Source organism: Giraffa tippelskirchi, chromosome 6 (assembly GCF_054371585.1).
Source record: "Giraffa tippelskirchi isolate mGirTip1 chromosome 6, T2T-mGirTip1v1.2.pri, whole genome shotgun sequence".
NCBI lineage: Eukaryota > Metazoa > Chordata > Mammalia > Artiodactyla > Giraffidae > Giraffa > Giraffa tippelskirchi.
The window spans coordinates 130559165-130570831 of record NC_137280.1 but is presented as its reverse complement, the minus strand read 5'-3'; the positions used below and the strand labels follow the sequence as shown (position 1 = coordinate 130570831).

At 38.1% G+C, this 11667-nt stretch overlaps 1 long non-coding RNA gene across 1 annotated transcript; it reads left to right on the top strand.

Annotated features, from left to right (window-relative positions):
* The first annotated feature begins 8386 nt into the window (after positions 1-8386).
* Positions 8387-11283, top strand: LOC145511549 (uncharacterized). The gene is made up of 4 exons (XR_014057938.1): positions 8387-8964; positions 9060-9258; positions 9422-9614; positions 10923-11283. It is a non-coding gene; the product is annotated as an uncharacterized LOC145511549 (long non-coding RNA).
* Positions 11284-11667: the final 384 nt, after the last annotated feature.

Below are 11667 nucleotides of genomic sequence, written 5' to 3'. Positions count from 1 at the left end.
AACTGCAATAAACAAGTGAAGGGATAAACATGAAGATGTAAAATATGACATCAAAAACCCAAAATGTGGGAGACGGGAGTAAGAAATAATGTATATTTTTTTAGAATGTGTTTGAACTTAAATGACTGCCAGTTTAAAACAAGTGGATATAGTTACAGGTCAGGAAGATCTCCTGGAGAAAGAAATGGCAACCCACTCCAGTATTCTTGCCTGGGAAATCCCATGGACATAGGAGCTTAGTGGGCTACAGTTCATGGGGGTGCAAAAGAGTCAGACATGACTTAGTGACTAAACAAACAGTATATATGAACCCCATGGTCATCACAAATTAAAAACATAATAAATACACAAAAACTAGTAGGAAAGGAATACAAGCATACTATTAAAGAAAATCACCAAATCACAAGGGGAGAAACCAAAAGAAGAATAAAAGAACAGAGAAGAGTTACCAAAACAACCGAAAAACAAGTAATAAAATGCCAGTAAGTACATAACCATCAATAATCACTTTTTTGTCAATGGACTAAATGCTCCAAGTAAAACATAAAGGGTAGCTGATTGGGTAAAAAAACAAGCAGACCCATTTATATACTGCTTACAGGAAACTCATTTCAAAGCAAAGATATACAGACTAAAAGTGAGAGGGTAGAAAAAGATACTTCATGAAAACAGAAACTACAAGAAAGCAAGGGTAATATTAATAGTACTCATATTAGACAAAATAGACAAAGAAGGGCATTCTATATATAAAGGGATCAAAACACGAAGAGGATTACCATATATGCTCCAAAAATAGGGGCACCTAAATATATAAAGCAAATACTGAGAGACATAAAGGAGAAATTGAAAATGATGTAAGAATAGTAGGGGACTATAATACCCCACCTATATCAATGGACAGATCATTCAGACAAAAAATCAATACAGAAGCAGTAGTGCAACAATAGATCAGATGCACTAATAGATATCTACAGGACATTCCATCTAAGAACAGAATACACATTCTTTTTAAGTTCACATGAAATATTCTCCATGCTAGACCACCTGCTAGGCTGCAAGACATAGCCTTACGAAACACAGCAAAATATGTTTCAACAAATTTAAGAGGACAGAAATTATATCAAGTGGTTTTTTTTTCTGACCACAGTGGTTTGAAACTAGAAACCAATTACAGGAAGAGAAATGGGAAAAACACAAACACGTGAAGACTAAACAACAGGCTACTCAAAAAACAATGGGTAAATGAAGAAATCAAAGGAGAAGTCAGAAAATATTTCAAAACAAATGAAAGTAAAAACACAACTTTTCAAAACCTGTGGGATGCAGCAGAAGCAGTTCTAAGAGGGAAATTTATAGTGACACAGGCCTACCTCAAAAAAAATTAGAAAAATTTCAAATAAACAACCGAACCTATCCTCTAAAGGAATTAGAAAAAGAAGAACAAACAACGTCCAAAGTCAGCAGAAGGAAGGAAATAATAAAGATCAGAGTGGAAATAGAGACTTCTTAAAAAAGAGAAAAGATCAATGAAACTAAGAGATGGTTTTTTTAAAAGATAAACAAAATTGAAAAAACTTCAGCCAAACTCATTGAAAAAAAGAGAGAATCAAATAAAAGAAACTATAAATGAAGGAGGAGAAATTACAACTAATATCACAGAAATACAAACAATTATAAGAGAACAATATAAACTGAGGAAAAAAATAGAAGGAGAAAAATTACATACTTTTCAAGAAAATTGGAAATACCAAGGAAACATTTCATGCAAAAATAAGCACCATAAAGGACAAAGCCTAGCAAGGACGTAACAGAAGCAGAAGAGATTAAGAAAATGTGGCAAGAATATACAGAAGAACTGTACAAAAAGCTTTTAATGACCCAGATAACCATGATGCTGTGGTCACTCTCCTAAAGCCAGACATCCTGGAATGTGAAGTCAAGTGGGCCTTAGGAAGCATTACTATGAACAAAGCTAGTGGAGGTGATGGAATTCCAGCTGAGCTATTTCAAATCCTAAAAGATGGTGCTGTTAAAGTGCTGCACTCATAATGTCAGCAAATTTGAAAAATTCAGCAGTGGCCACAGGACTGGAAAAGGTCAGTTTTCATCCCAATTCCAAAGAAAGGCAATGCCAAATAATGCTCAAATTACTGTACAACTGCACTCATTTCACATGCCAGCAAGATTATGTTCAAAATCCTTCAAGCTGGCTTCAGCAGTACATGAACTGAGAACTTCCAGATGTATAAACTGAATTTAGAAAAGGCAGAGGAATCAGAGATCAAATTGACAACACTTGCTGGATCATAGAAAAAGCAAGGGAATTCCAAAAACAAAATCTAATTCTGCTTCATTGACTATGCTAAACCCTTTGACTGTGGATCACAACAAACTGTGGAATATTCTTAATGAGGTGGGAATACCAGACCACATTACCTGCCTCCTGAGAAACCTGTATGCAGGACAAGAAGCAACAGTTAGAACCAGACATGGAACAACAGACTGGTTCAAAATTGGGAAAGGAGTATGCAAGGCTGTATATTGTCACTCTGCTTATTTAACTTATATGCAGAGTACATCATGTGAAATGCCAGGCTAGATGAAGCACAAGCTGGAATCAAGATTGCCAAGAGATCATTCACCTCAGATATGCAGATGATACCACTTTAATGGCAGAAAGTAAAGAGGAACTAAATAGCCTCTTGATGAAGGTGAAAGAGGAGAATGAAAAAGCTGTCTTAAAACTCAGTATTTAAAAAACTAAGATCACGGCACCCAGTCCTATCACTTCATGTCAAATAGATGGGGAAAATGTGGAAACAGTGTCAGATTTCATTTCCTTGGGCTCCAAAATCAATGCAGACAGTGTCTGCAGCCATGAAATTAAGATGCTTGATTCTTGGAAGAATAGCTATGACAAACCTAGAATGGTGTATTAAAAAGCAGAGATACCACTTTGCTGACAAAGGTCTGTATAGTCAAAGCTAGAGTTTTTCCAGTAGTCATGTATGGATTTGAGAGTTGGACCATAAAGAAGGCTGAGCACTGAAGAATTGATGCTGTCAAACTGTGGTTCTGGAGAAGACTCTCGAGAGTCCCTTGGACTGCAAGGACATCAAACCAGCCAATCCTAAAGGAAATCAACCCTGAATATTCATTGGAAGGACTGGTGCTTAAGCTCCAATATTTTGGCCACCTGATGCAAAGAGCTGACTCCTTAGAAAAGACCCTGATGCTGGGAAAGATTGAGGGCAAGAGGAGAAGGGAGCGACAGAGGATGAAATGGTTGGATGGCATCACTGACTCAATGGACATTAGTTTGATCAAACTCTGGGAGATAGTGAAGGACAGGGAAGCCTGGTGTGCTGCAGTCCATGGGGTCACAAAGAGTTGGACACAACTTAGAGACTAAACAACAACAATAAATAGTTACATATCAACAAATTGTACAACCTAGAAGAAATGGATAAATTCCTAAAAATATACAATCTTTCAAGACTGAATTAGGAAGAAATAGAAAATCTGAAAAGACCAATTACTAGTAATCGAAGAACTACCAACAACAACAGAAAAAGTCCAGGACTGGACAGCTTCACGGGAGAATTTTACTAAACATTCAAAGGAGAGTTAATATCTTTACAAACTACTTCAAAAAGATTAAACTTTCAAACTCATTCTACGAGCCCAGTATTATCTTGACTCCAAAACCAGACATACATTTTTAAAAAAGAAAATTATAGGTCAATACCCCTGATAAACATATATACAGAAATACTCAACAAAAGATTAGTAAATCACATTCAGCAAAACATAAAAAGGGTCACACACCAGGAACAAGTAGGATTTGTGCCTGAAATAAGTGGGATTTGTTTCAGGGATGCAAAGTTGGGTCAATATTCATAAATCAAACAGTGTGATATACCACTTTAACAAAACAAAACATTAAAATCACACAATCTTATCAATGCAGAAAAAGCATTTAATGAAATCAGAGACTTTCCTGGTGGTACAGCAACTAAACTCCGTGTTCCCAATGCAGGCAGTCCGGCTTCAATCCCTGATCCAGGAACTAGATCCCGCATGCCACAACTAAAAATCCCAAAAGCCACAACTAAAGATTCCATATGCTGCAACTAAGACCTGGTGCAGCTAAATAAATAAATAAAAACTTTTTAATTCAACATTTAATCATGATAAGAAATCCCTCTTAGAAAGGGGGATATAAAGGGAACATACCTCAACAGAGTAACGGCTATATATGATATACCCACAGCAAACATACTAAGATCAGAAACAACAAAAACACCCATTCTCAACATTTTCATTCAACATGGTATTGGAAGTTCTAGGCACAGCAATTGGACAAGAAAAAGAAATAAAAAGAATCCAAATTGGAAAGGAAGAAAAATAACTGTCACTGTTTGCATGTAACATGATACTATATAGAGAAAATCCTACCCAGAAGTCACCAAAAACTACTAGAGTTCATCCATGAATTGCATATTGTAAAGTTGCAGGATACAAAATTAATGTAAATAAATTTGCTGCATTTCTATACACTAATAACTATTAGAAAGAGAAATCAAGAAAATACAATTGTATCAAAAATAGTAAAATACCCAGGAATAATTTTAATCAAGGAGGTAAAAGATCTAAACTCTGAAAACTATGAGACACTGAGTAAGGAAATTGAAGATTATATAAATAAATGGAAATATATTGCATGCTCAAGCATTAGAAGAATTAAAATTGTTAAAATGTCCATACTACCCAAAGCAATCTAGATTTAATGCAATCCATATCCAAATACCCATGACATTTCTCATGGACTTAGAATAACATTAAAATGTGTATGCAACCACAAAACAACAAACAGCCAAAGCAATCATGACAGAAAAGAAATGCAAATCAAAACTACAATGGCATACCTTCTTAAACCCCTCAGAACAGCCATCGTTTTAAAAATCTACAAATAACAAATGCTAGAGAGAGTGTGGAGAAAAAGGAACCTGCCTATATTGTTGATAGGAATGTAAATTGGTACAGCCACTATGGAAAACAGTATGGAGGTTCCTCAAAACACTAAAAATGGAGTTGCCATATGATCCAGCAATCCCATTCCTGAGCATATATTCAGATCAAACTATAATTCAAAAATATACATGCATCTCTCTGTTAAACTATTCACAATAGTCTGTATCACTATTCGCAATAGTCAAGACATGAAAAAGACCTAAATGTCCATTGACAGATGAATGAATAAAGATGTAGTATACACACACACACACACACACACACACACAATGGAATACTACTCAGCCATAAAAAAGAATGAAATAATGCCATTTGCAGCAACACGGATGGACCCAGAAATTATCCTACTAAGTGAAGTCAGAAAGAGAAGGAAAATACTGTATGGTATCACTTACATGTGAAATCTAAAGTGTGACACAAATGAACTTAGCTACGAAATAGAAACAGACTCACAGACATAGAGTTGTGGTTGCCAAGGAAGAGGGGGTAGGGGAGGGATGGACTGGGAGTTTGTGACTAGCAGATGCAAACTATTAAAGAATGGATAAACAACAAGGTCCTACTGTATAGCACAATGAACTATGTTCAATATCCTGTGATAAACCATAATGAAAAGAATATGAAAAAGAATGCATATATATATATAGATATATATAGATAATCATTTTGCTGTACAGCAGAAATTAACATGACACTGTAAATCAACTATATTTCAATAAAATAAATTTAAGGAAAGAAAAAGAATTAAGCTGGAGGTATCACACTCCCTGACTGCAGACTGTACTACAAAGCTACAGTAATCAAAATAGTATGTACTTGCACCAAAAACAGACAAACACAACAAAACAGAGTAGAAAGCCCAGAAATTAACCCATGCACATATGGCCAATTAATCTATGACAAAGGAGGCAAGACTATACAGTGAGAAAGGACAGTCTCTCTAATAAGTGATGCTGGGAAATCTGGACAACTTGCAAATAAAAGAATGAAATTACAACATTTTCTCACATCATATACAAAATTAAATTCCAAATTGATTAAATCTAAATGTAAGACTAGAAACCATAAAGCTCCTATACGAAAAAATAAGCATATGTTCTTTGACAATGGTCTTAGCCATATTTCTTCAGATCTGTCTCCTTGGGAAAGGGAAAAAACAAAAACAAACAAAGGGGACCCAACTTAAAAAGGGGATCAACTTAATGGCTTTTGCAAAGTGAAAGGAACCATCAACAAAATGAAAAGAAAACCTACTGAATGGGAGAAGATATTTGCAAATGATATGTCTTATAAGGAGTTCTTACCCAAAATATGTAAAGAAATCATATAATTCAACATCAAAAAACCAAACAATCTGACTTTAAAATGGACAGAGAACCTGAATAGGCATTTTTCCAAAGAAGCTATACAGATGGCCAACAGGCACATGAAATGATGCTCAACATCACTAATCAGGGAACCACAAAATCCACAGTGAGATATCACCTCAGACATGTCAGAATGGCCATTATCAGAAAAGTCTACAAATAACAAGTGTTAGTGAGAATGTGGAGAAAAGAGAACCCTTGTGCACTGTTGATGTGAATGTAAATCAGTGCAGTTCACTAAGGAAAACAGCATGGAGTTTCCTTAAAACATTAAAAATGGAACTATCATAAGACCCAGTAATTCTACTCTTGGGTACTAATCCAAAGAAAACAAAAACACTAATTCAAAAAGATGTAGGCACCTCAATGTTCAGAGCAGCATTATTTATGATTGCCAAGATATGGAAGCAACTTAAATGTCCATTGACAGATGAATGAATAATGTGATATACACACGCAATGGAATATCACTCAGTCATAAAAAAGAAATAAATTTTGCCATCTGCAACAATATGGACAGACCTAGAGTGTATTATGCTTAATGAAACAATTCTGACAGAGAAAGACAAATACTGTATGTTTTCACTTACATGTGGCATCTAAAAGACAACAAACAAATCTAACAAAACAGAAACAGACTCACAGATACAGAAAACAAACTAGTGGTTACTGGTGGGGAAAAGGGTGATGGGAGGGGCAAGGTACAGGAAGGGAATGAAGAGGTACAGACTACTGTTGTTATTGTTTAGTCATTAAGTTGTGTTCGACCCTTTGCAACCCCATGGACTGTGGTCATCCGTCCAAGGGATTTCCTAGGCAAGAATACTGGAGTAGGTTGCCATTTCCTTCTCCAGGGGAGCTTCCCAATCTAGGAACTGAACCTGGATCTCCTGTGTGGCAGGCGAATTCTTTACCTCTGAGCCACCTGTGAATACTATTACGTATAAGAAGAAGTCACAAGGATGTTATATAAAGCACAAGGAACATAACCAATATTTTATAATAACCTTATATGGGATATAGACTACAAAAATTTTGAAATGCTATCTTGTACATCTGAAACTAATATAGTAATTCAACTATACTTCAATTTTTTAAAAAAAAGAATGATACGCAAATAGAATTGCTACATCAGACAAAAGACAAGGAGTGGGTGCAGTAGCTTCCTAAGTCACCTGACATGGAGATGGGCATCTAGGGTACTGAGCAAGAAAGTCCAAATCTAGTCCTTCGGCACTCAAGAGTGAGTAGCTTTCCTATCAGCTTGACCCTGTGCTTCTGGTTCTAGTTAAGGGTCAGGCAAAATACCAAGGGATCACAGGGACCAGGAGGAAGGCTATCCTACTAATACAAAGCTTTGCTCTGAAGCAGCCCTGGATGATTCTGTCCAGAAGCATGGGGTAGGATCATGCTGTTATAGGCCATTTGTGCTCGCTTCTGGATACCCCCTACTCCTTGACTTTTGGCCCAAGTTCTAATCTGGACAATCGGTCATATACTGCCTGCCTATATATTAATAGTTTCCTCTCTGGCCTTCAGTATGTTTATTGGTAGAATGGTAATCTCTAATTACCTTGTATTCATGGAGTGATGTGGATATGAAAGGATTTTGGAAAATGTAGTAAGTTAAATAAAGGGGGGCAATAACTTCTTCCCAATTTGGCCATTCCTGCTTCAGAGCCATTCTCCCAGGTCCCAGCCTCCAACTCTATCTTAACCTTTTGATCAATCTTTGCCTACCAAGGGGCAAAACTACATGCTATCCCAAGGAACAGGGATGACTATTAGAGTCCATTTCCTCTCTTTGCCAATTCCTCTGACCATTCTTCAACCTAGAAACTGGGACCACTGTCATGACTGGTGGAGATTACTGACTGGTCACAAAGGGAGTGGCGTGGACACTTCATAGAGGGCATTTCCATTATGAATAGGGTGATGCACTCAGCAATGTGACATAACTGCTGGGTCAGGTCTGAGTTTCCACCAGTCACTGATTTTCACAGGATGAGTATGCACAGAGTGCCAATTGAAAAAAAGACAAGAAAACTACCTGCAATTTCCTCCTCTCAGTTCCAGCCTCCACCTCCTCTTCCTGCTCCTTCTTGCTCTCACTGTCCAACTCACCTTCCTCCCCTGTCCCCTCCGTCTTTTAGCCCTTGGCCTCCTCCCCAGCACCATCCTCCTCTCTCAGTTTTGAGCCCTACCTGTTTCCCTCCTCTGACTAGTGCCATCCCTTCCCGCCACCCTACCTTAAGGATTTCCATGCCCGGCTCTTCCCTTGTTCCCTCCAGATCACCCGCTTGCCACCCTGCTCATCTTGGCCCATTGTCTCTTTACTCCTTTGTCCTTGCCCCTACTCCTCCTCCAACCCCTTCTAGTCCCCTGGACTCTGATTCTAACCCTCCAGCTACCCCCAAGCTGGTAATTCACAAGTATCATCCTGGAGAGATGGGTTCCCTACAAGGGGACTAATCTGGTGAAGTTCAATCAGGAATGGGATTGTGGATTTCCTGGTGGACACAGGGAATTCAAGATGATGGCCAAACAACATTCAGCATAAGAGGTAAGCTCAGTTCCTTACTGGACCTCATCTCCATCCTCGTTATCTCACTACTGTCCCTAGTTTGCCTTCATCTCCATCTTGTCACTTCTCTTCAGATGCTGGAGACATCTTCAACAAATGCCTTTCTTCTGTCCCTTTCCTCTCCTGCCTGATCACCAAATCTGCACCATTCTCTACATTTCTAATTGACTTCTCCATGAAACTTGGTCTGCGGCCACAGAACAAATAGTGAGACCAGTGACAGAGAAGGTACTGAGTGAGGAGTAGAAAACATCTTACCTTATCTCTAGATGGGTAAGTTCTAATGATCTACCCTGGGTTAACGCGAGCCCAAGCGTGGGTGACCCCTGAAAACTCACATATGGGGCATAAGGTCCCTATTCCAGATAGATGGGGACTCAAGAGATTTTAGTCTGGTTCTTCCAAGACTCCCACTTTTTTTTTTTCTGTATCCTAGAGTTCTAGAACCTTGCCAGGGACTTTCCGCCCCTGAGAAGAGGATGGGACCCTCCACTGTGTTCTCATCAAAGAGGTAAGGCTTGAGCCTCTTTCTCATTCAGCTGTTCATACCCCAGAATGTGGAAGGTAGCAGAGACTGGAAGGCAAGGACAGGTCCAGATCCTACCTAGAAGATAGCATCAGATGAACAGGTATTATTTTTTAAGTGCTCTCTTCAAACTGATACATAGATTCAATACAATCTCAGTTCAAAATATTTACAGATATTTTGGGGGAACTTGGCAAGTAATTTATATGGAAAGGCAATAAACCGATAATAGCCAAGATTCTGTTAAGAACTAGTAGGAACAACTTCCCTACCCTTGATACCCCTACAGGTATCAAGACTCACTGTGAAAATAATAGTCGTTAAGATAGTGTTAAGTTATTAACATGGCTGGTCTCTTTGCAGTCTCCCAACATAGCAAGTCATTCCTAAGTCTAAAATTATAGTAGTTAAGACAGTGTCTACTGGTATAAGCGTAGACAAATAGACAGATGGCATAGAACAGAGTCCAGAAACAGATTCACACATGTGTGGATATTTAAGACAAGTTTCATGGGGTTAGGACTATCTTTTCAATAAATTGATTCTGAGTCAGTTGGATATTCATATAAAAAAATTAAGCTGGGTTACTACCTTGCACTACACTCAAAAATTTCAGAGAGAACATAGATCTAAATGTGAGAAGGTAAAAACAGTAACTCTTTTGGAACTACGTTGGTCATGCTTGGCTATTAAGCACTTGAGATGTGCTATTACATGTAAAATTCACACCAAATAATTAGTAAGAAAAAGACAATAAAATCTCAATTTTTATACTGAAATGTTGAAATGGAAATAATCTAAATATACTGGTTACGCTAAACATTTTTAAATTGTTCAGTCACTAAGTTGCATCTGGCTCTTCAAGTACATATCCAGACCCTTCAATCTCCACAATTCCACCAAGTTGTCCAGACATCTATTTCATGAAACTGTTACCAAGAGCTACTTGGCAGAAATAAAATATTTTTTAAAATCACTCTAAAATCCACAGCAGACTTGTATTCTCCAAGACAGGAAAAGAAGTGAGTTTTCCCTGTGGCTAAAAGTCTCTACAAACCATGGAATGTTCCAATCCATCTTACACAATTCACTTATAAAACTTTGAAGTTCTCAACAGCAATCCCCTACTTTGTCTCTTGTTCCCTCGCCCATGCCACCTTATAAGTGAATTATTTCACCTTTCTGAGGCGCAAGACCTCATCTGTCAAGGCAGTAATAACAGAACCTAAATCTTGTAGCTCTTGTAAGGATTAAGTGAGATCACATACATAAAAACTTAGAACATGATAAGTCAATAAACTGAGGTACTGGGGTCCAAGAAAGGAAAGGAATTTATTTTTCACTTAGTATTTATTTGTAGTATTTAAATTTTTACCATGCAGATATACTAATTTTTTTTTAACTGTTGAAGGTCATTAAAATCAATGGTCCAGCTTGAGTCTCTCTGCCTGGATGAAGCAGAGAGACCAGGCCCTGGTGGTCTCTCCTCCAAGCTTTCAGAGCCTTGGATGCTCCCTCTTCTCTCCTGCTGCCTTGACCGACCGACCACCTGTGGATCTCACAGTCACCTCCTCAGGGTTACAACTCATAAAAGCATAGCCCCAAATTAGGATGCCATATGGAAAATACTATGACAGAGGTCTACGAATTTTGAAATGTGGTTCCTGGCAAGCTGAGTAGATTTGGATTTAAACTGTTGAGCCCTCAAGCTCAAATATTTGACAGATGCTCTAAGGCTTTATAAAGCACAAAATAAATGGTGTTTTTCGAGATATCCGGTTCCTCTACCTTCCTTATGGGCCACTAAGCGAAAGGGCACTGGGGCGACCCTCTCCCCACTCTAACTATTAGCTCAGAATACATCCCTGAAGTGAGAAGAGAGCTACTAGCTTTGTAACAGTAAGATGTACAAGAATTCAAGCTTGAAATCTGGATGGGCGGGGGGCAAACATTCCCTATCGACAAGGCCTCTTTTGGTGGTAAAGTAATCAGAACGAACACAAATTCTTTTCCTGGATTATCACCCTCTTTCTTGCTGCAACCTAGGGGGTAGTGCTAGTGGTAAAGAATCCACCTGCAATGCAGGAGTCACAAGAGATAAAAGTTCGATTCCTGGGTTGGGAAGATCCCCTGGAGGAGGAAATCGCAACCCACTC